This window comes from Camellia sinensis, chromosome 12, assembly GCF_055761805.1.
Source record: "Camellia sinensis isolate YWXY chromosome 12, ASM5576180v1, whole genome shotgun sequence".
In the NCBI taxonomy this organism is placed as follows: domain Eukaryota; kingdom Viridiplantae; phylum Streptophyta; class Magnoliopsida; order Ericales; family Theaceae; genus Camellia; species Camellia sinensis.
Window position 1 is genome coordinate 133,781,151 of NC_138972.1, and position 26,282 is coordinate 133,807,432.

Sequence of the window (26,282 nt, forward strand, 5' to 3'; positions counted from 1 at the left end):
AGAGAATTCGGATTGATTGGTTGAAGGATTAGGAAGTTCATGTAGATCTTGTGTGCAATCTCCTTGAATTTTGATGTTTGTAATTATTTATTTGTAACTCCGTAGTGGGAGCTTGGCATGTATTATTATTATTGTTGTATTCATCATGAGGGAGACATGTACTATTATGCTTTTATTACTCAAGGGTAATAGATCTTTAAGAAAAAAAAAAATGGACCTAAATTTCAAGCTCTTGGTAAGGTTTTCGAGTAATTAAAATTCGGGGCATGACAAATTGGACGAAATTTGTTGAGTTTATTGATTGTTGTTTGTAAAGTTTCTTTTAGGTATTTTGAATTATTATTAATTTGTTGTTAAATTTTTGTTGATTTATTTGTGAACTTGTAATGAAAAAATTTGTATAGCTTCCTTAAGTTCATATTCTTTTTTTTTTTTTTTGTTACTAATACCTATTTAAGAAGATAATAAAGTGTTACTCTGATAATCAATAACATGTTACTGTGAAACAGAGTAACATGTAACCATTTACGTTAATTTCGATGGTAAATTTTTTTTATTTATTTTAAAGAATTTCATAGTCAACATTGATCTTGTTTGATAGATCTTGATGACAGGATTATAAACATACTCACCATTTTTGTTTCCAGTTTTTTGAAAAAACTTTTTAGAAAATTCTATTTTCTTATTTTTCGTATTTTTTTTATTTTTACTGATTTTTTAAAAATATTTTAAGCAATTTCTTTTTAAAATTTTTAGATACACCTAACATAAATACACTTAAAAAGTATATTTGTGAAAAATATATTTTAAAAAATCACTAAATACCAAAAATAAAAAAAGTATAAAAATTCAATATATTTTTTTGTATTTTTATGTATTTATAAATTTTTAAAAATATTTTTCACAAATATTTTACTTTTTAGATATATTTAAGTAAGGTGTATGTAAAAAAGTAAAAAAAAATGCTTAAAATTTTAAAAATATTCACTAAAAACAAAAAAAACACGAAAAACAAAAAAACTCAATTTTCAGAAAACTAAATTCAAAAAACTGAAACCAAACACATTGACTAATTTTATTAAAAACTGATATTTAGATCAAAAGTTATATTATTTTAAAGTTTAAAACATTAAATTACTCACTAACAATATTTTCGTAATAGTGATATGTGTTGAATTTTTCAAGAATTTTTTTTGTGCTTGTCGTTATTTAATACATTAAAATTTTATTATAATGGGGTTTTGACCAAATCCCCAAAAAACAATTTTTCGGGCTACACCAGCTCATATCCATAGAAAATCGATACCCTAGTGCTGACATTTTTGAAGATTTCAGTAGAAAATTTAATTTATTTGTTTTCTAAAAATAATAAAACAAACAAATAAATCAATTGAAGACATTAATTTTTAGGATAAATTACAAATGCACTTCATGATGTTTATTTAAAATATAAAAATTGCATTTTGCCCTTTAAAATTTATAATCACACAAAAAATAGTTCCCTTTATTAATAAATCATATTGTCAATTAATAGTTTTTAATCTCTCTCTCTCTCTCTCTCTCTCTCTCTAAGAAACCCTATTGTTACGACTCAAACCTACCTTTTTAGGTTTAGTATCGTAACCGGCCAGTAATTCGAAGATTACCGAAGGCCTCTGAAACAGATTAGCAGATTAAGGGGCTAGTGGAAGCAAATATCAAAAATATAATAGTCCATAGAGCTATGCAGATTTATATAAGAAAGAAAAATTTCAAACTTATTTTTACATGTAATATGACGTCAGCCTTGCATACAGAAGAAACATAAACTTGTCCAAACAAAAGAAAAGAACATAAAACTTAAAACTTGCTCATTAACTAGGTTACAACATGGCCACAAAAAGACTTCTGGAGCCTCCTCGGAAGATGCACAAGTTGACTGACACAAACCGGTCTAGACTCGAAGTCTCAAGCTTAGTCATGTACCTGATCATCTACATACATAAAATAAATAATGAGTTGGAACCCAGTGAATAATAATAGAGTAAAGGTTTTATGAATGATGTCCATAACAGATTCAAAAATCAAAATTTAGTTCAGAAACAGATTCATATACATATTCAGACTTGTAAACAGTCATACGTGGTACATTCATTAGCGTTAACAGATTGGATTGGTCATAAAGACCCATGTATAGAGCAGATGGCCATTAAGACCCATATTCACATGAGATGGTCATAAAAACTTACTTGCCAATCATATAGTTGATTATGTATAATCAGTTCCATGAATGAAACCCACTTGAAACCCTGATACCAGGTCACATATAACATATCACGTAATGCTAAGAATGCCACGATACATTTGGAAATAAAACAATCATTAATCTATATAGAAAATATCATTTCAGAAAACAGAGTTTATCATATCATTTCATTCAGAAATCACTTATAGTCCAACATAGCTTTACAGAGTTGTTACTCACAGATAGCTTCAGAAGCAAAATAGATAACGTAGACAGATCGGTCGGATAATGGAGCGTGACCTACACATAAACACATGACAAATACATATTGAAACACACTATCCGAACACACTTAATTTATTACATTTCTTTCTTAGTGTGTTTTTAATTCATATCCTTATTAATATGGCCTAAACCATGGCTTAAGAATGCTTAAGAGGGAATGAGAATACAATTATGCACTTTGAAACACTTGCAAAATTTTCAAAAAAATGGCAGTTCGCTCGAGCAAAGTTTTGGTCGTTTGAGCAGTCTGCAAAGTCTACAAAAGTACTAGATGTTCTCATTTACGTTCGAGCCAACTATTGGTCGCTCGAGCCAAGATCGAAAAAAGAATAGTTGCTTGAGCTGTCTTTTGGTTGCTTGAGCCAACCATCAAACTCTGCAAAAGTACTGAGAGCTCGCAAAGTACGCTCGAGCGAAGGTTTTACCGCTCGAGCGAACAGTGTGAATTTTGGAATTTCCAGATTATTGATCTAAGTTCAAAACTCAATTTGAACACATCAAAGCTCATCCTTTTGGGCCAAAATAAAAGAAAACTTGTAGAAACTCATAACACATCATGAATTAAAAATCATTTTGTAAGGTCAAGGTCCAAAAGCATGTCAATTGTTCAAAATCACACTTGAAACTCCATATGTATTATATGCAAACATTGACACGAATTCTTTTCTTCCAAAACATGAATAATTGAGATATAATGGTATGAAATGGGATGAATTCACAAACCAAAGCTAAAATATGTATGCAGTGAGAATTCTTTGAAAATAACTTCAAAATGTGATAAAATGGGCATGCATGCATGCATGGAGTGATCTCATTTCTACATACTAAGCTCAATTTTCAAATTGAATCACTAATTTTCTCTTGAATTCATAAAATCAATGACTTAAATACAAGAATTAGGAGTTAATTACTTACCTAGAATCTTGAATTCTAAGTTGTTCTTCCCAAATTTCCAAATCTCTAGCTAGATTTCAAGTCAATTCTTCAATCTGCTACAAAAGTGTTGCTCTCTCTCCAATTCTTTCTCTCCCTCACGTTTTTAATCTCAAGAATGAAGTCTAGAATGTTGTTTGATGAGTAATAAGTGGCCTTATATAGGCTCAATTAGTTTAGACTAATTAATTGTGATTAAAGTAAGTTAATTCAATTGAATAATTAATTTATTCTAATTATTTGACTCCGAAACAAAATCCAATTAAACTTACCATAATATTTTTAAAAATTCAAATTAACACGTTGACATAGTCAATTTCATGTTCGGATGCTGATAAGGCCTTCAATTAACAGAATAAAGCAGAATTCTGAATAGATATTCCTATGGCTAACAAACACATACAAAATTCACAACTAACACATAATATCATTCTTAAAACTTAGTGAGCATTCTTAATTATGGATTATGGGCTAATTACGGATCGGGGTTATTACACCTATTTGCTCTCTCTTTGTTACTTCTTTAGGAGCAGCAGCAATCCTTTTAATTGTAATATAACTTTACTAACAAACTAACATTCTAATCCTACAACCTTAGTCAAAAAAAAAAAAAAAATGTTAGTGTGTAAAGAACAGTTCAAAATATTTTACTCCTGTGTTTGGCAAGTGGGTTTGCAGGCTTTTTTGGCTATTTTAGACACAAAAAACAAAATAGGCTATTTTAGCCATAACAAACAAAACATCACATCCAACCCATAATCATTACATTCTTCTCTCACAAAAAAACTCAAAAAAGCCAAAAAGTCAAAAAGCCCTTCCCAAACCAAACTTTTAAGCCCAGGCTAAAATAGCCAAAAAAGCCAAAAAGCCAAAAAGCCAACCCACTTCCCAAACGGAGGCTTTCTAAACCCCTTGAGTAACCATCACTTCTTCCATGAAAGACATACTAATATTTTCCCTCTTTTTTCTAGACAATCTTGCAGTTATGTATATATCTCACAAAGTGTGAGAGAATGCATCAATATATACAACACGCTGAAGAAGTAAACAAGTCGATCCCCAGTGTTGTGCATCTCACAAAAATCAAGAACCTAAAATCCAATTCAAAAAATTCATAAACCAAAATGAAGAAGAAGAAGAAGAAGGATTCTGAGAGGAAAAAGCTTTTATATCGATCGTTGCAGTGAACACAGGTCAAGATTTGGGTCTTGGTTGAGTTTTGATGAAAGTAGTGGTGGGTGTAGAAACCTAGTGCGATTAAGGAGAGTTTGGTTGAAGGAGAGGGTGGTGCTTTTAACCTTTTTCTTCCCTCTATTTCTTGTCTTGCAGTTTCTATCACTCTTGTTGTCTCCATAATCGGCTTGCTACCAGGAAAGTTTTCAGATCTAGTCTTAGATCTAATTCATGACAAAGATTCGATATTGTTAAAAGCGTTATTATACGCTAGACAACCACTTCAAATCCAGAATATTTTATTTTGTAACATAGAGATGAAAATTAAGGTACCAAAACTATAGATTGCAATGATGAATGGATCGTGAAGGTGATTGGTATTGTTTATTTGATGGTGATAGTTTGGTTTTATTTTTTGTTTTGTTTTTTTTTTGTGTTGCAATAATATCTCTCTATGTAGAAATTCTCTCTTTTTATGGAGGTTTGTTTTTTTTCTCTATGTAGAGACTCGTATCCTTCATACGTGGAGATTCTATTTATCCCTTTTGAGATTTATTTTGAACTCCGATGTATTTTATCGAATGATTTATTGTTAGATGTACAATATATTAAGCATTGTGTTTTCCCATCTATAAAAAAAAAAAAAAAAAATTTAATAATGTCAAAGGGTAAATTACAAATTCACCCCTGAGATTTGATTAAAATATGAATCGTCCCTGTGATTCTGAAAATTACATTCCACCTCCTGAGATTTCTAATTTCATAACGAATCGCCCATTTTATTAATAAGCCATCAAGTCAATTAACAGTTTTTAATTATGTTAGAAATATGTTTCAATTAATAATTTAGGTAATTTTATTATTGTATAGGAGATCAATTATGAATTTTATTTTTTTAGTTAATTCTGTTAAATAAAAATTTTGAACAAGGAAATATTTGTAATTTTTCAAATCATATGGAGCAATCTGTATTTTAAACAAATTTCAAGGGGTGTATTTCTTAATTTACCCAAAATTGAAATTAAAGAATATTTGTAATTTCTAAAACTATGAGGCAATCCATATTTTAAATAAATTTTAGGAGTTATATTTTTAATGTACCCTAATTTTTACCCAAGCTTTTTCATGAACTAAATGATACAAAACCTAGAATAATTTTCTTGTTTTCCTGACTGCTACGAGGAAAGATTGAAGAAATCAAAGGGTTGGTTCTCGAGTTCCTGTGATGCTTGCTATATTTTCTCCAAATTTCAAGGGAGATCAGGGTAATTTACTCAAAATTTATAAATCTTTCCTCTTCAAGCATTTCTTTCCAAGTTATCCATACAAACAAGGCATTCTTTATCTGAAAATTTTCAGGCAAGAACGTGTTTTAAACATTAACTAGCTCATGAGTGAGTTATATACAACATTTACATATATGCATTCAAGCTCATAAGCGAGTTACAAAAGAGAAACCGGAAATGAACCACATTGTCAGTTTTCACTAGCACACCAGAATGATCCAAAAGTAGCCTAACAATACATATTGCTATAATCTATCTAGCTTGATCCTTCTAAGTCTTCAGCACTGTCTCTTTAGCCAAGTTTCAGGTTCATATGCTAAAAAACTCCCAAGGAGCAGAGAATCCTGAAGGCCACAACAGAGATGTCACAGAGTCAATGATCAACATAATATAATGGAGAGTGATCTATCTAGACCTCAAACAGTAAATTAATAAAGTAACATACTAAAGAAAGAATTAACTTATTTGTGACATGAAAGTGATGAAAATTAAGTTCAACAGGCATATTAAACGCAGGTATTTTCTTTTGACACTCAAAAGAGTGCAGCTGTTTTTCATTGGATCCATCAATTCTACACTAGTCAACAACTAGGCTAAATTACATGACTTAAACTAGATTTTAAATTTGCTAGTAAATTACACATTAACCCAATTTTCAACATGTCAACTCAGCTCTAATGCCTTGCAAATCTAGCAAAAAGAATTGACATGATTTTATGCGAGCTGGATTATATTTTGATTATGGTTGGCGAGGAAGATAAAATGGTCACAATAGCAAAGCCACACAAGTAAATGAACTTAAATAACGGCAATTTCATTTCCTTTTTTGACAGCCAATGTTGTTAGAAGCCTGGTGTAACTGCAAACTGAAATAAGATTATTTTACTGTGTTAAGACACTAAAACTTGTTAAAATCTTCAAATATACAGCTCCACTGTATTAGTCCGCTACCCATGAAATGGACAGGAATTGAAGATACCGCGGATCTTGAAAAAGCATTTTGATCAATTTGCACAACGGAGGATGCAGAGAAGTTGGTTTCAAGAAATCAAATTTAGATTGTAGAGTTTGTACTTGGATTTTGGAGGTCAAAGGCAAAGGCCACCAATGACGTAAGAGGATACAACAGTTACAGCAGCATGAGGCCTCCATATGGTAGGGCAAAGACAGATTGGGAGGTCAAAAAAGCAGAAGAGAAGACAACAATGCATATGTACCCAACAACAAACACCTGTTCATGCTGACAAGTGCCATATCCAACCCCAACCCAGAGAGGGGGGGGGGGGGGGGGGGGAGAGAGAGAGAGAGAGAGAGAACTTTTTGACAAGCTGCACCAAAAAGTCAGTGGCTTTCTTGAAAACATTAGTGACAAATACAGCAGAATTGAAGTAACATGGAAGGCCTAAAAATTTAAGTCTTGCACATGAGAATTATCAATGCCAGTAGTAAAGCAAAAATTTAAACAATGTCACATGCCAGCGACACTGTTTCTCGTTAATTGGCCAAGGATATGACAGATCCAATGCATTGTAGATCCAATTATAACAAAGATGATTTCTATATGAGCATGTTGTTATCACAGATACTTTCCCAAGAAAAAATTTGTTGTCATCACAGATATCACTCTTATTAAGTTGATAGAAGCACTAAGCAAAATGCAGGATTCTACCCAAGTTTCCAAGGCAAACATAGTTAGCAGTGTTGGTCCATTGTATGATGCACTTCCTGTCAGCATTCCAATTCTTGGAGGGTTAAACAAGGACCCAAGTATGCAATCCTGCTGATGTAGATTCACAGAAAAGTAAATTGGTTGAAATTAATTATCTGGCTTTTACTAATTTTTACAGTCCACGAACTCAACATATATCCCACAATCAATACCATTGACTGTAAAGAAATGCTTACCAGAGGCATGATGAATTAGTATTCCACATTTGAGTGAGGAATTTTAATTATCCCCTTCAACAGATTGGAAGGCATATCAATGCTCTTAGCCTTAGCCTTACCGTGTAGCACTCTCTATCTGTGTCTGACTCAGCTACACAAAGTGCCCATGTACGAACCCACTCGAGCCCTTTAGAAATTTCAGGACTCCCTTCTATTAACGAAGATGCTACATAAGAGGGATGAAGGGCCACCAATATGCAAGAAGCTGCAAAAAGGACAGATCTTCTGACATACGCTTCCGCATGATGACATATCTCCCTGCATGACAGCAAGAGCACAAGGTTCAGTAGCAGATGAATTAATAATGTCTGCCAATGGGTGAAAATAGATGTTTAGGACCTAGAGCTTGACATATCAATAAGGGCAGGAGCTATGGCAGATGCTTCTGGATGCATGGCTGTGCATTTCATACAAACACCAAGCATATAGATGAGTTTCCCGAGGACAATAAAATCCCGACCAAGCAAGTCAATGCCATGCCTTTTCTTATCAAATCCCTGTATAGCCGGAAGCATAAATGCAGCGGCATATTGAGGAAACTTATTCTGGGACCATTCCATCTGATGTCCTTGTATATTTGCTGATTGGAAGCTCCATCGGCGTGTCTTCCCTCGCTTGATTTGACCTGGTCTAGGTGGAACTTCTCTCTCATAGGAGTATGACCAATTCCATGGAGCTTCTGTGCCTGAGATCTCTTTCCAGGGACCAGCTCCAGGAGGCCCTATGCTACTGGGCATAAACCACGGTTGAGTCTCTGAAATGGTTGATATGAGATTCCTTGGCTTATGTTTTGGTTTCATAATTTTAGTATCAGCAAGTTCCAGTGCTGCATCTGTCATGACATCAAGCATCATGATTCGTTGGCTGATATCTACGTGAGGTGAATATAATAGTTTGTTGAGGGTATCAAGAGATTCGAAAGGAGACATGACAATCAACGCAACCAGCACTTTTTGCCTCTTTTCTTCAGCTGATTCTTATTCCCCTTCTATAGTTGAATCAGAGCAACGAACCTGTACAAGAGTTCTGACGAGATCACCCGCTAAATACCTTAATTCATCAGGCGACGCACGGACAAGCTTTTCAGCTATGAAGCACGGATATTTCAAAAAGGGTGACGTATCCGTATCGGATACGTATCGGATACCGATACTCCTCGGATACTCGCGGATACGTATCGGATACTTCTTAAAAGTATCAGATACTTCTTAATTAATTTTTTATTAATTTTGAAGTATCGGATACTCGAAGTTATATATTACTTATAATATTTTGTTTAGTTCTTTGATAAGAGGAATATAGTGAGAGTTAAAGTAATAGAATTTGTCAAATTGATGTATCCTTGTTGTCTCTCTCACTTCTCTCTCGCTTTTTCACTCTCTCACGTTTCTTCTCTCTGCTCTCATTCTTTTTTTGGTGTTGGCATGTAAGGATGATATTTAATTTACATTTGCATTTGCTTTTGCTTTTGCTTTTAGTTTTGGATGTTTTATGAGTGTTTGAGCACTTTTAGGTTAATAGGAATCCCTCTCCTTATTTATTAATTTACTTTAAGTTTTATTTTCATGCATATTACATTAAAATTATATAAAAAAAAAAAATTATGAATGTATCCCCGCTGTACCCGTATCGTACTTTTTCAAATTTTGACATATCGCCATATCCACATCCCCATATCACCATATTCGTATCCGTGCTTCCTAGGCTATCATTGATGACTTAAAAAAGTATATTTGCTGAAATTTTTATTTAAGAATGGTTTTTTGGCTTTAGCTAAGGTCTTGTGATATTCAAAGATAAAGGGGAACAAGTTGAAGCTATTGACCTTGAAGACTCTTAGTTTTATAGGAATCTTTTTTCTTTATCAAGTTGTCTTTTGCTTTAGGTTTTATTTTTATGCATACTGCATTACTAAAAATTGTTAAAATAATATTTTTTACGAACGTATCCCCGCCGTACCCGTATCCTAGTTTTTCAAATTTTGTCGTATCGCCGTATCCGTATCGTATCGTATCCGTATCCCGTATCCGTGCTTCCTAGCTTTTCAGCAACATAAAGAGCCCTTTCAACCTAATAAAATAAATAAAGATATAACTAATTAACTGGAGGAATCATTTCCAGCCAAAATTTTAAGAGCTTTACAAGAAACTAAATTCATCTAATAAATTTGACGACAGCTTGCTGATGACAGGTAGACTAAATAAAAGGAGGACCTTAATGTTGGTGAACTTGGCAGCCAAACCAACAATAGGAAGTGGAACCTTCCATTTCACTGACTCTTTCTAAAAATTCTATGAAATGGATTAAGATTATATATCATCTTATGTAGATTCCACCAAGGTAGATCTCAAAATTTACACAAGTCGGAGGATCTCAATATATCACAATCTAGGGAAAAATAGATTTTTAAATTTTTTTTTAATATTAAAAGAGAAAGATAATCAATAAACTTGAACAACTTACACCATCTGCATCATCAGATTTTCTAAGTGCTCCAACAACATCAACCAAATGTGATAATTTCCTTTTCAAATCTGTGTCATCATCTGACAAGTCATACGGCTGTAAAGATGAGTCACTTGAAGTATCAGAATTCTCACTTGCATCATCATCATCTTCTTCTTCTTCTTCTTCACCAGAAACCAATTCCTTGTTTAATGTAGCTGGATCAATAATCTCATCAGGATCAACCAACTTAAATTCAGATAATTTACTCTTCCCAGCCTTGTCATTATTGCGCACCCGACTGTTGGCCGTGTTGTTAAATTCCTTTTTGGATAACAAGGCACTACATGGTTTTACCTTGTTAATATCCTTATCTATGCATTGTGAGGTAGTGAGCATCCCTTTCGCAGAGGTTGCTAACCCAAACTCCCAGTCAATGATCTCTCCACTGCAGCTATCATCAAGATACAAAGGATTTTTAGGATCAATTATTTTAGAAAATACTAAAGCAATTCTGCTAGCCATTCTTCGAACCAAATGGGCGGGGTTCTCCAACCTACCTGTAGCAATTAGAAAAAGATGTAAGAGAAAAATAATCTGACACACAGCAAATACATTAAAAGCAGGTGAATAAGATTTTACAGCCAACTCCTTGAAGAACTGAGCGCATCAAAGCCTTGGTTGCATCTAAATCTTCTTTTGACATCTTCTCTAGGGAAAGGCCTAGAGCTGCCGTTACATCTGAATTTAGAATTAGGGGCTTATGGAACCAAATAATTGCAAAATGCAACAGATGAACAAAGCCTTCTCTAAAATATTTGGAATGCTTGTAACTGGAAAATTGAAAGAATTTTGTGTTTTCTTCTTTTCATTTGGGAGGAGGTTGTCAATAGTTGTTGAAACATACTTGTAAATATGACAGGTTTTTTGTCCTGCCTCCTTATCTATGTTACATGGACTCTTTCAAATGTATGAAGTACCCAAGCCTAATACTCGACACTTGGGTAAAGGCATGTCCCAACATGTATAGTTAGATATTTACTTAGCAAGAAAATTTAGTATTTCAAGTTTAACATATAACTATGCATAAAACTTCATATTATGCATTAAATGCAACGCGATACCTTGTAAACATTCTTTTACCTCGAAAATGAAGAAGTAAACTAAGAAATAAGAATATTTTGTTGTGTTCCTGTGTCTTGGGCATGAGAACTAGATAAATCCGACATTTACCCGATACCAATACCCGAGTCCATGTAACATAGCTCCTAATCATAGGGATTCTCTCTTACAACTCTTGAGGATACAAGCTTGCTGCTCCACTGGGGCTGATTGCACAAACTCTCTTTTGGACCATACCCCTGCAAGATGCTGTGTTGTGTCTAAGAGATGATGAGCATTATGTGCTTTTGTTGGCAAAGCAGCATCAGGAGGTAATTCAAGAACAGCAAATTGAAGGATCCACCTCAGGCAACAGACAGGAAACACTTTCCAGAGTAGAAATTTTTCAACAAACATGGACCTAAAAAGAAAATTGTTGAAAATCAACACCAAGCATGTTGTATTTATTAAGAAATGGGAAGAACAATGGCTCTATTCTTTCTAAGTAATTAGAAAAAAAATAAAAATAAAAAATCTAACTTGAAATTCTATTACAATAGGCTTAGTCAGGTTCCTGAGTGTCATATGCTTTCTCTGCATATGCACATGAATGATGACTGAGTCCAAGAAAGCTGGAGGGGCCCATGCACATGCACAGATTGATAAACTAAATATTGACACCCATTATTACTCTCATGTGGATTTATGTATTTTAGAGTGATTACATTGATAAAGAGTTAATCTTGCTTTATAGCAATTCATGTTTCATGTGCAAAGATATAGCAAATTATAGTCAGCTCAAAAGTGAACAATACACTGCAAAGTGAGAGTAACAGAGAGAAGCGCTGGAAGGTGTTCTCCTAACTCCCATAAAGAAAAATGCTCAGAAACAAGTTCACTCACCTGAAAGGAGTCTGATGTTCAAAAATCTGATGGAACAATATCCAAAGAATCCAGTAAGCTTCAACATCAGTTACTCGTTCAGCTGCTAACTGATGTAATAGCTGTTCAGACAATCTTTCCACAGCATAGGGGTCTTTAATGGCCTCCATCAACTTCAACCAAATCTGAGAACCAGGGTTTGTCTCAAAGACTTTTCTAACAACCACATCAGCATTTGACAATAGGATGCTATGTACATGTCTAAGAATATGTGGGATCACTTGACTTAACAGCACGTCTGTGAATAGAAAAAGTTGGTACTATATTATGTTGCTTGACGGTGTAAGGAAAAAAAAAAAACAAAAAACACTCTTCATTTTAAGGAAACACAATTTAGAAAAAAACAGAAAAGTTTCTGTGGCTTGATGGCACTAGGTTATACAGTCATTGCAACATAAAGGTGCCAAGGAGGTAGTTATGGTAACTCCTCATAACACAAGACAATAGTAGATCACTTGCCACAAGGCTATAAACTGAGAGGGGCATGGGTGTTTAGGTGGGTTTGGGAGAGGTGGGGTATTAGGGGTATTTGAAAAATTTTGCAGATCAAAAAAAGAGAAATAAACATTTGATCGCTAATAGAGTCACCCCGGGACTGCAACATGACATGACTTGTTAAACTGCTGATAAGACACCAGAGAAACACACGCATGCACACGCACACGCAAACACAAACATAAACAATACTTCTTCAAGGAAAACTTTGGAGTTGAAGTGATAAAATTAATTACACGAAGAAACAAAACATAGTGAAAGGGGGTGGGGGCACCTTAATAGAGATATGTCTAACACCAATTGTGGTACTTGTTATAGCGATCCCGGGTTTACCCTTGTTATACCGTGATCCGGACATGTGTCCGTGGATGTTGGTAGTTGTTTATTATCTTGTTTACATCCTTTCTTACTTTGTATTTGAGTTATAGGATGTGTTGGGCGGGTTGGTTACAGGTTGGTTGAGTTAGAAACCAAAACTAGTTGCCCAGATTTTTGGCCTGTCCGCTCGAGCGGAGGTGTTGGCGCTCGAGCGGGGAATACATCCATCCAGTATCTTGTTGTGCAGTGTTGTGAGCTCGAGCGTAGGGTTGGGAGCTCGAGCGTAGGCTTGGTTCTGCAAAAGTGCTGGGCGAGTGCATTTTGCGCTCGAGCGGGAGGTTGGCCGCTCGAGCGGAAGTCTGTGAGTGGCCGCTCGAGCGGGGTGTTTTACGCTCGAGCGGAGACCTGGGTTAAAGTCCCGAATTTGTGACTTTCCAAATCACTTTTTCACTTTCTCTTCTCTCTCTTACTTTTCCAAAAACACCATTGTTGAGTCTCTCACTCTAGACTCTACCTTCTCTCTAGGTTTTGATCTAGTAGGAGTGATTTACTCACCTTTGGCCTTTACAAAAAGGTTGTTGATCGTCGAGGGCTACATTTTAATCTGAAAATCACGGGTTTTGGAGCACGTTGGGTTTTGTAGTCTTCTCCCTTGGAGCTCCGAATTTGAGGTAGGGATATCCTACTCCTCTCTATGGGTTTTGTCTTTAAATTTTGGTATTTTGAGATGTTGGGCTTGGTTTGGTAAATTTGTGAAAGTTTGGGGGCTTTTGTGTAATTTTACAAAAGTTGGGGTTTTATTCATAATAAACCTAGATGCATGTTTGGCATAGAAAAATAGAATGATTGTTGAATCATTGATGAAAATGGGACCTAAGGGTTGAAATGGTAATTATGGAAAATGACCTAATTACATTGTTTAATTAATTGGGATAATTAATTGGTGAGAAATGAGGAAATGAAATGTTGATTGAATATCCATTTGTGCATTTATTTTCTGTTTTAGAAATAACTGCTTGGGGCTATCGGTGGAGGATAGTCGAGATTGTTGTAGACAATGCATGATGATTAGGTAAACGGAAACTAATCAATGGAATGTGTCATGGAACTTGACGGTTGATAGAATACATTAATTGTGTGTATTGTGTGATTGTATATAGAACCAATGTGTTTATATACGTTATGTGTAGAGGAGGAGATAGGGGATGTACTCCGCGGTTTAGGGGAAGATAGGGGATGTACCTCTAAACCGGATAGGTATTGGGAGGAGATAGGGGATGAACTCCGTAGACAGAGCTCATATGCTTGTCTAGAGAAGTGAAGATAGAGCTCATATGCTTATCTTGTGAAGTGTGGATACAGCTTGTATGCTTATCTGTGGATATTGTTGATATACATATCAGTTGTGAAGTGTGGATACAGCTTGTATGCTTATCTGTGGATATTGTTGATATACATATCTGTTGAGAATGTGGATATAGCTTTTACGCTTATCTGAATGTAAGATATAGTTTTTATACATATCTGTGGAAATGATGATAGAGCTAGCATGCTTATCTGTTGAAAAGGGGAAAATGAAAAGTAATTGGGACTTGTAAGTCGTTGACATAAATATGTAATTTATGTGATTGTATCAGTGTTGACCAACTATCAATTGCTAATGTTTTAGTCATTGTCCATGGTTGGTTTAGTGTATTTCTACTGGGCTGTGGCTCACCCTATATGGGAATATCATTTTCAGGTACAGGAAGCATGCCACCTCCAAGGACATAGCTGGGAGGCTTGTGGCGGGCATAGTTTTGTCGTTTTACTTTTGATGTATTACATGTAATTTCAAGCCAAGGGCTTAATGTGTAAACGAGTTAGAACTCTTTGTTGTAACCAAGTGTTAACTTGGAAAGCTGTAAGCCCGTAGGGCATTTTGTTATGAGGTTAACATGTAATACTTATGTCTTGGAATTCTAATGAATGAAAGGAATGCGGTTAGTCTAAATGTAAATGCATGTCTTATCTGATGGGTTTATTGTTATTATTTTGAGGGCGTTACACTTGTAAAAATCCAGAATACCTGCAGATCCTCGTCGACAAATACGTGCAAATGATTCTCCAACAAATAGGATGGTACCATCCAAGCCCATTTTGTTGAAGATAACATCTTTGCTGCATAGATTCACATCCCATTCTTCCGCTCCAGCAATAAGTTGAATGGTAATCTGCTTAAAAAAGAAGCTGAAATATTCTGGTTAAGAGTAAACAATACCCAGAAAGAACCATGTGGAAAGAATGTCGTGGAAATGATTATGATGGAGAGTTACGACTTGGGGTCTAGGGTTAACCCCTTCAAAAGTGCAATGGAGGTTGGAAACCTAGGGCCACGGAATCCTCTATCACCCAATGAAAACATCCAGGTAAACTCTTTCCTTTATAGACATGTTAATAGAAGTAAATAGCATTAGTGTGCAATGCTACAAGACAGAAATAGAACTCTGTTCAAGTGTGCAACATAAGTCAAATATGTTCAAGTGTGCAACATAATTTGTGAAAGTGCTTACTCAATAGAACTCTGCTTTAATCACACACACAAACACACACATACACATACACATAAGCATAAAGAAAGAAAATCTTCAGCACAAGAAAATATTTGGCTACTGAGATGAAAGAGAACTGGAGGTTGTCAATTGTGCCTTGTCAGGAATAGATGTAATGAGTTGTGCCACCCTAGAGATTTTAGAGTAAAGCTCTTCAGTGCTGTTATCTTCAGATTGACAAGAAACACCAAATGCTCGAGCCATCTGGAGTACCCCGTCATTCTCAAGTAAGCAAAGTGCAAGCAGTCTGTCATAAAGATAAAAAAAAATATCAACAAACAAAAAATGAAAGACTACACACAAAAACAAAAACTAAACAAAAAACAGTTGAGCATATTGAGCTGCTATGTGACTTGATATATATTGTTGGACTCATTTCTTAAGCTTTTGGGACATTTGCTAATTCAACATTCCATTTGCATTTTTGCTCCGTTTACATTATGGTTCTCTCTATGTATGTTTGTTTGCATCTCTACCATCTTCACATGCAAGACAGGGTTAAGAGAATCATCCAATATATTTTTAAAAGTTATGAAGCATACAGAGCACATCTACACTTCAACACCAAATTTGAACATACTGCATTAAAGCAGTCATATATGATATGATCAAAAGAACATTTAGATGCATAGAAAAGATGTCACTATCAAACATTATGGTGCTCATAAAAATAGGCTAACACCTAAGAAGCACACTTCTAAGTAGGTAACTGTCATATTTGACACTGTGTCGGATACTGACACGACACAACACTTGTTGGACACTTCCTAACACTCAAACACATTACAAGTTCAAATAAAATAACTTGTAATCTAATGAAAAAGCATAAAAGAATGTAATTTATACCTATTTCTCCTTACAAATGGCAAATAACAAACATATATAAATATATATTTTGCGCATGTCCCTCACGTGTCGTATCTTACATTTTTTAAAAATGTTCATGTCGGTGTCATGTTGTGTCACGTACCCGTGCTTCTTACGCTAACACTGAGTTCATTTGCAAAATGCGGGTTTGACTGCAATAATGCACACATTTGACTCAAATTACACCTAATTTCGCTAATTTGTGCGTTGATCCGCAATATGTCAACCTTGTAGCATGAATTAGGTGATTTAGGTTGGAACACTGCTATTATAATTAATAATTTTACTAAAAGAAAAGTGAGCAAGCTTATTCATCAGTTTTGTACTAAGACAATACATCAAATTTTTGTGCCATTTACATAGCAATAAGAGACAAATGACACGCAGCAAGAACTACACAGCTCACTAATCAGGCAATCACTCATCACTCATCAGAGACAGCAGACTAGTAGTGGTAAATGTCAAAATGCAAGTTCAGCAATCAATAAAGACAAAAAAAAATTTAATACACTACCTCTCAGCATTTGAGCACACAGCCTTAATATCAAAACTGCCACTTCCATTTTGTAATAGAGAAGGAACTACAGTGTGAACAACTTCCATTGTATGCCCATTGACAAAGAACACATCATAGACATGTTTCCTTGCAGAAATGGGGAAAAAAGCTAGCCAATTGGAAGCAACATCTGCAAATAAAATCAATTAATATTAGAAACCTTGGGCATGCATATAAATGTCAGTAAATCAAGAGTTTGTGGACAAAATGGCAGGAAAGAATGAAAGACCCATCTCAAGCATGTGAAAGAACTTGGAAGTTAGCAGGGGCAGCGCTACCCTTCCAATAGGGTATGCAATTGAATACCTTACATTTTGTTTTAATTTAATAAATTAGTAGTACATGTTAAAACAATTCATTTTTTAACTTTGAATACTCTATCCCACTCCATAAAACACCCAACCAACCAAACTGACTTTGTTGAACACCCACTCTACTCTATTGAACACCCAATTTCCAACCCACTAACTCATAAAACAATAATAGGATTACCATTTTTTATTACCATAATTTTTTATCACTCTATGTGTCAACAGTATTAGTTTAATGGGTCTCACCATTCATACTTGTTATCTATGTTATGTTGACATATGAGATAATAAACAAAACATAATAAAAAAAAATGTGATCATTAATGCTCTTAATATAAATATATATATATATATACAAATGCCATCTTCAACTTGGTTGAAGAGTTTCACAAAGAAGAAAATAGGCCAATCCCCAACAAACCACACTGAATCCAAAGAGCTATTAAGCGAGTTGGGGGAAATTGGGATGAGGCTAAAAGTGAAAAAGCCAAGTGCCTACAACGGGAGTATTACGATGGGAGTATTAGACTCCAAAGCTTGAAAGAGCTTGATGGATAGATTTCTTTTTTTCCGGATCTCCAAGAGCTCTTTGTCAAGCATTCACAAATCTATCATTCATCGAGTCCATTCGCTTCCCTATCTTTTGAAAGTACCCATTGTATTCTTCCCTTTCCCCTAATCTAGTAAAAAGGTGCTAGCCAGACACCTATCAACCAACCATCCAGTACCTATCAGTACATATATGCAGTCAAGTTTTTCGTATATTGAATCTTCTTTGTTTTTGTTTCTTCTGTGCAACATATATAACTGTCTAGACAATAATCCAATGTAAATGTTTTTTTCCCCCCTTCTATCCATGTTTTTTATTCCTTGTCTCAAATCTTATGCTTATTCATGTTCACAATTTATTTAGGAACCAAAAGCTTACTTTATAATCACTACACAAATTAACCAAAGAATAATCTATGAGAAAAAAGTCTCATCTTATAAAGCTAGTGATAAAGACACAATATGTTTATGTAAAACTTCTTATATCTATAGTTTGTAATATTTTTTTTTTTTTTTTTTTTTTTTTTTTTGGAGCAATGGTTTGAATATATATGTGTATATATATATATTTGTGATTTGAGAATTCTAAATTAGTAGATTTACAGTTTTTAAATTTTTTAATGCCTACCCTAAAAAAAATCCTGTAGCCACCACTATTTAGTACTTAAAAATACAAGAAATCAATCACAATCAAATTCTCTAGGTATAGTGTAACACCCGAGACATTCTTGGGTGACATAAGCATATATTATCCATGTTTGTTTGCTTTCCGTCTTGTATTAGTAGTCTTGATAAGAAATTCTTAGATTCAAGCTTAAAAATACAGGTCACAATTTGAAAACTTTGAATATGTGAACTTCTTTATTTTGTGTTAAGATTTAGGGAACAGTCTTCTATTGAACTTAGTGTGTTAATATATGTTCTATAATCCTAATCAAGGTTCTTAATGGCTTTGAACTAATGTATTAGCTGATTTCATGAATTATGCAAAACCTTAATTAGGTTAGTGGTAATTAAGTAGGATTAAGTGAGATTAATTATGTCATTTGTGATTAAATATTTACATTTGATTAATTAGGACTAAAACTTGATTAGTTAGGTTAATTGAAGATTAGAAGAAGAAATGAAACACACACACACCTCCTTAGGTGTTAGGACACCTCTAGCTTAAATAGATATACCTGTACCTATGAGAGACAGGTGTCTCACTCAAAATATATATATAACAAAAATAAAAAGGATTTAGAGAGAAAAAGCTGCTGGAGCAAAAGAGAGTACAGAGGATAGAAAAGAAAGACAAAAAGGAGAAAAGCTCAAATCTTGACCTAAACTAGTCTTTAACTTGGGAGTTGTTTGGCATATGCTACTTTAGCACATCTTTTTATTTTTTATCTTATTTGGGTCACATCATCTCTCTACCACATTTCACATCTTTTCGTAAAAAGTAAAAAAATATGCTCATTTAGATCATCCCAAAGGTGAGAATCTTGCTCCTACATCACTCCATGATCATTTAATTGGAGGAATTTGTATTGAAAATGGCTTTGAGAAGAAAATAAGTTTAGATGTTGGTTTCATTGAAATACAAGCTTTGGATTTGAAATAGTCTCAAGTTTTGTGTTAAAATGAAATTCATGGAGTTCTTCTCATTTCTTATGGTTTTATAATAATTTTATATTTTTGGACTTTGGAACAAGATTATAGTTAAATTCCGGGGGTCAATCGATTCATGAACATTTTGCCTTCTGCCAATCAATTGGGTAATCAATTCCAGACCATTTTGTCCCATTTTCTAACAATAGACTTGAAACTTGTTTTAAAGTATATAAAAGTTTCCAAACATGATTTTAAAATCTAATTTTTCTAAAACCAACTTAGATTGAGGACAGAGATTCTTAAATCAAGTCAATCACTTAAATTTTGCATAATTAAGCCTCGTACCAATTAGCATTGTTTCTTTATAATTTGTAGGCCAATAAATCTTGTGAATTAACCTACTTCCAAGCATTTAAGGTGAATAATATTATTTCAAAATTATATTCAAACTATTATTTTGGAATTTAAATTGTATTATGTTTCGGTTTGCATTGAAATGCTTTGATAAGAATGAAATGTCCTATGTTTATGTATCAAATATACAAAGATGGCATCTATCCGATTAGTCCTAGGTACTATGGGACAGTAAGCATGCTAGTAGTGGTGTTATTGAGATCTCCCTTGCCACCTATGGGTGGGTTCGTCTAATCGGTACACATGAGCTGGTTATTTCCTTGCCTTGTTCTGATGGATGTTACATACTATGACTTGGAAATGTAATACTCTTCAAAAAGATATGATTTGAGCTTGCTTGACCTTTATAGATGAAATGTTATTGCTTTGAAAAACTTGTTGGTATTCATTCATTTTACCACTTTGTTATAATACTATTCATCAGGCTACGACTCACTGAAGTAGAGCACTTTAGAGAGAAAAGGGAGCAGAGGAAGAAGAGAACCACAATCCTAACACAAAACAGGTCACAACCTGTAACACTCAATAATATTCTCAAAGCTAAAGATTACATCAAAAAGACCTAATATTTATAGGCCTAAAACCCAAAATAAAATAGAAAACAAATCCTATTATTATTTGGAAACTAAATCCTAATAAAATTAAAAACTAAATATTAATAAAACTTCTGACTTAACTCTAATTAAGTTACTAAATAAACACAAATATTACAAATTATAAAATTATAAATAAAATCTCCACCAACAAATGGTGTGTGCCCATTCCACATCACTTACCTCTCTCCTCTATATGCATGTAGGTGATGAAGAACAAGATTTAAAAGACCTTATTTTTGTTTAAGTTTTGTACATATGTAATATAGCATGGAAGCTATGTTTGAAGGAGTTTTGAAGGTGATGCAAATATTTAGCTTTTGTAAAGAAAATAGGTCCTCTTGTAATGTTTTTGTCCTTTGTAAAGTTCAATACACTTTGTAATGTAAGTACTTTGTAGATGTTTTTGAGGAGTTAAATGAAGAAGTTAAATGTTTCATCTCATATACTTGTACACTTGCTCTCAATGGATTGCTCTAAATGGATTGTAAAAGATTAATTGAAATGCCTCTACTTATTTTTGCCCCAATTATTATTCAAGTTTATTCATGGCTTGGTTTAGTTAGGCCTTTGGTAGTCAAAGGACTATTGGCCTGTCACCACGCTATTCCAGTCGGATGGGATAGGGTCGTGCAATTTAGAATATTGAACTCTTTCCTCCAATCAACATGGCCAACCATACATGCCTTTGCATGCTCAAAATGACCATCCATACATGCCTTTGTGTGCATGACACGTACATATATACACCATTAAGATATAACACATTTACACATAATCCTATTAAAACTTTTTCCAAGTTGTACGATATGTGGGCATTGTTAGTTGCCTCAAAACATATACATATTTAATTTATTTCTACGAAGTTTTCTAAATCTCCCGAGTTTGCATTTTAAATGCCAAAGTTTTGGTTTTGTTCCACTTTTTAAAGCACAATCAGCAACTACAACACAAATCTAAAATCCTTTTCGCATATGTATTCCTTTAATAATAAAGAAAATACTAACAGAAATTGACACTAGAGATGACACAAACCCTGTGTGCACTGTAGACCATATAAAAGTATGTTCCCAAACTAATTACAAAGGTAGAAGCCCCAAAGAACTTACATTGCTGAAAGAAGTCCTCAAAGGTGATTATTTCGACATGCCAAGTGTTGTAAAAGTTTTCTCATAGCCATGCTAGATATTTGAAAAGAGTCTTGATTGTCTATGATAGTTGAGTACCTTGACGTATGAAGGCTTGTGTTGATCAAAGCTCTCCACAGCGAGTCAGACACTTAAGAAACCCATGTACCTCGTTTTACTACTTTGGGTAATACCTCAAGTGCTTGAGAAATTCTTATAGGGGCCAAAGGGGCCTGGTTATGGTTTTAAGATTCGGTATTTGGCTCCATCATGAGCATCACACCGAAAGTCATTCTAGTCTGTCATTCTATTAAGATCATCTCTCGAATCTTAGATAGTTTGTAATCATGAGCACCACTCCAGAAGATGTTTTGATCTTTATAATTTATTATGAAAACTACTCCAAAATCCTATGCTCACTTGAGAGCACTGCACCAGAGCCAATGTTTGTATTCTTGTCACTGTCAAAGCACTACCTCAAAAGAGACAGATGTTCTCCCCTCAAGAAGAGAAATAGCACCTCGTTCTCACCCTTTATGCACCCAAACTGTACATCTGCATTGGTCGGATGGCATGACGAAGGGTGTCATTCTCTTCGACGCCTAGCGCTTGACCCATATAGTCTGATCTCTGAATCACATTACGGACTATTTGGGATGTTGGAGACACTTGCCTTGTTAGCTAAGGGTAAGGTTCATCAAGGTGTCAGCAAATGTCTTTCCCTCAATGGGGGGCATCGCATCAGCTTGACCTGGCTGGTCAGAAAGGGACAGCATCCTGACAAAGTCAAGGCAATAAAATCCTTATCATATAACTCTGAAGAGAGTCCTAACCTAACCGTGACACGAGATTTATATCAACACAAGTTGTACTACATTTTCATGTTATCTCAGACCCTTTTCTAATAAAAGGAGGGCTCCTCTCCCTGATTGGATCATGAATGCATCACATCACACATTGTGCCTACACTTCCATGCTCTCTGATCCATGCTTACCCTACTTTTCAGCCACAGTAATCTCTAACAGTTTCAACTCTTTATTTGCAATATCCATCTCTCAAGTTCGATTCCTGACCCTCTACATACATGATATAATAAACAAACAATAATCCAAGAACATCTGCAAAATCCAAAAACCCTATTCAAATAAGGATAGCCCTTGCTAAATGCAACTATGCAAGAACTGAAAAACTTGTTCTTCACTTTTTGAGTTGAATCTTCCATATCAAACTTCTTTCACATGTTTTTTTCTTTTCGTTTTTTTTTGGTGGCTGATTTTATGCTTCCCAATCATACAAAATAAAAACATCACATTACTAAACTATGGGATAGCCGAATTACTTTTCTTATTTCTTTCATTTTAATTATTTATTTATTATTATTTATGGGGGTTAGTTGTTTTCAATATGACAAGCAACTTACCATATAACAAAGCCCTGGCCAGAGTAGGAAATGCAGCACCTTGATAGAATACCCTCCAACAATCAGTCCTCTCCAGTTCAGAAGGGACTTTGGCACTAAGCACCTAAAGACATCAAAATCAGATATTACTTGCATAGAACAAAAAATGGAGTAATCAGATATTACAGTTTTGAATCATAGCAATGAGAGAAACACACCTGATCTCTATACTGTTGATCAATGCTACCTATAAGTTCAAAAACAAACAGACCAATAAATCTCATCCCAATTTGACAACTAAAATCAAAGAAACTGAAATAAATTCAGAACAAAAAGCTACACGGGCTACATAAACGCAAACAAAAATCAACGGAGTTGTGTTGGGGGGTCACCTGGGAGGTCATGTTGTGAGTCGCAGAGGAGGGAAGAGAAGGATGACGAGGGAGTGGAGGGCACAAATGACTTCGTCAACGTGTTTGGCTTCCTTGATGAAGGCGGTCACGTTCCCAACCTTCTCAAGGATCGTTGCCTCCAATTCTCTGCTACTCTTCTCCTCCTCCTCCTCCTCCTCCTCCTCCTCCTTCTCCTTTGATTCCACCTCCATTGCTCCTCCTCTTATGCACCCACCCACCATCTTCACTGTTGCTGCTCTCGGCTATTCGTCTCTATGGCCTATTTTGGAAGTGGTGAGGGAAGTGGTTAAAAGTAACCCACTTCCTCTCTCATATAAAAAATAATAATAATAATAATAATAAAATAAAATTAAAATTAAAAAGTTGAAAAATTAATTTTTAAACATCTTTTTAAAATTAGTATTTCATAAATTATTTTGGACCATCCAATTTTTAGATTTATTTTATTATAATAATAACCTCAAATAAAATTACTATAAAAGATATCATTAATTTTGAAACACTCCATCTCACAATTAAACCTACACATCCATTACATCATGAATTAGAGTTTATGAAAGCACCCACCTCCATCACCACCCATCTATCTTTCCCAAATTTCACCTTCAAAACCTACCCACTCTCAAAACCTTGAAAATTTTTGACAGCAATATTCCAGTAGTAACGGTGGTAACCATTTGATTACCTACATTTTTCCGTCTATGACAATGAGTGAAAATTTTTCTGACAACCACAACTCTATAAGATGAGAGGAGCACAACAATAAAAGCTTAGAGGAGGTTCAAACCTTTGATGTTGTTCTTAACTCAAAAGAGATTGATCTTGTAAGTGTAATGGTAAGTTTCTTGAAAAAAATAGCAAAAATAATAAAATATGTTTGTTATTTTTTTAGGACTGAACTCCCGAACATATGACCGGAATTTGGGAAGAGAGGCCTCAACATTGTTTATTTGTTCGGGAACCTGTAACTGAACATTGATTTTGAACGTTTTGTGATCTGAGATGAGTCTAGAATGAAGAAAACTTGAAGAATTGAACCGTTTTAAGAACTGAGAATCAGAGATTTTAATCTCCTAGAAGTGATTGTATGATAGGTTAAAATAAGGTTGGTGACAACCATAGATGAGTTTTGATTTGGAACATCCCCTGAAATATTATTGTGGCTCAAATCAAGAGTTTGGATTTGAGAACAATAAAAAATATCATATGAGAAGTTGGTTAAATCGATAGAGACAATATTCTTCTTCTTTTTTGTGGGTTTTGAAAATGATGGGACTCTTCTTCTTCTTAGTGGGTTTTATTAGGATTTTTTGGAAGGAAGATTTTTTTTGGGGGTGTGGAATGTGCATTCGTGAAATGTTTAAGGATAATTTTAGTATTATTTAAAGGGAGAAAAGAAATTTTAACAATTTTAAAATTTATAAGTAGAGATCTAAAAAAATAAAAAGTCCAAAATAATTCAAGGAGTACTAATAACACCATTCTTTTAAAATACCAAAAATCTCTAAAAGGACCTTGCTTGGGAATTTTTTTAGTCTGGACCAATCCCGAACTAATGTGGACTCAAGATTTTATATTTGTTGGATTTCTAAGTAGATGGTCCTAACAAACGTGAGACTTTGGACTCCCATCTGCAAAATGACCGCTCAAGACTAGTAAAATTTTTAAAAAATAAATAAATTTATTCATCTTTCTTAAAATTTGAACAAAATATAATAAATTCTACAAATTTAAAACAATTATATTAAGTTTTTCTAAGGTTTTAATTCATGTAAGAGTTGACTCTATTTTCATCAAAATTTTATTAGTCGTATGATTGAAAAATAATGTTATAATATCTATTACACTAAAAATCTATATTTTATTTTGTTTATCTTTAGTTTTCATATTATTTGTATTAATTTCAGTCTTTTTAATCTTACTAAAAGGAATATCAATATAATTATGTTAAAATTATAAGACTCATTCTGTTTTTTCTAAATTTTAAGAGAAGTTAGTATAATTTATCTAAATTAAAAAAATACCATTATTTTGTTTTAATTTTAAATTTAAATCATTAAAGAAATTAGCTTTTCTCCATTTTTCTCATTTCTCTTCTATTTACATATCCAAACAAGTAATATGCACCAAAAAATCACCCAATCCAAATCCAAACGGGTAGTTAGAGAGACTCACCATGACAGAGAAATTCATGATAGAAAGTTCAATTGTTTTGGATAATTTCCAAGTCAGAGACAGTGAGACACCAACTTGTTGGCTACATATTTTGTACAAGCCAATCGCAGCTTAACATGTAGAACGAAAAGGATAATTTGGAGAGTTAAAGTAAGTCTCCAACCAGCGACGAACATGTGGCAGTTCATATTGGTAATGGTGAGTCTGCATCACATGGAAGCAGTTAGAAGGCGCGAAGCGACGTGGCCCAACGGTTACTCACAATTCAACTTCAAATTCAACAGGGAAGCCCAACTGCAAAGAAGGCGTTGTGAGAACAGATTGTTCAGGGCCATAACCAAAGATTGTGGAAATGTAGTTCGATAGTTGGAAGCCCACTTCGACGGTTACCATTGGGGAGTATAAATAAAGGAGAAGACCCTAGAACGAAAGACCCAGACTCAGATCCAGAAACCAGTTTATTTACTTCATATTTCTTTTCAGTCTTACATTTCCAGTTCTTTATATTTCCAGCACTTCAATTCTTATACTGCACTTCATT

The 26,282-nt window shown here is 34.2% G+C and overlaps 1 pseudogene across 1 annotated transcript; it reads right to left on the reverse strand.

Annotated features, from left to right (window-relative positions):
* Positions 1-5,955: 5,955 nt before the first annotated feature.
* On the reverse strand, positions 5,956-23,838 carry LOC114302493 (uncharacterized; annotated as a pseudogene). Its single transcript, XR_014345682.1, has 15 exons — positions 23,574-23,838; positions 23,372-23,418; positions 23,175-23,277; positions 17,122-17,293; positions 15,802-15,987; positions 15,218-15,378; positions 12,298-12,574; positions 11,601-11,815; positions 10,936-11,034; positions 10,312-10,853; positions 9,887-9,918; positions 8,188-8,925; positions 7,807-8,106; positions 7,571-7,681; positions 5,956-6,245 (listed from the first exon to the last, which is right to left on the reverse strand). The product of XR_014345682.1 is annotated as an uncharacterized LOC114302493 (transcript).
* Between the last annotated feature and the right edge of the window lie 2,444 nt (positions 23,839-26,282).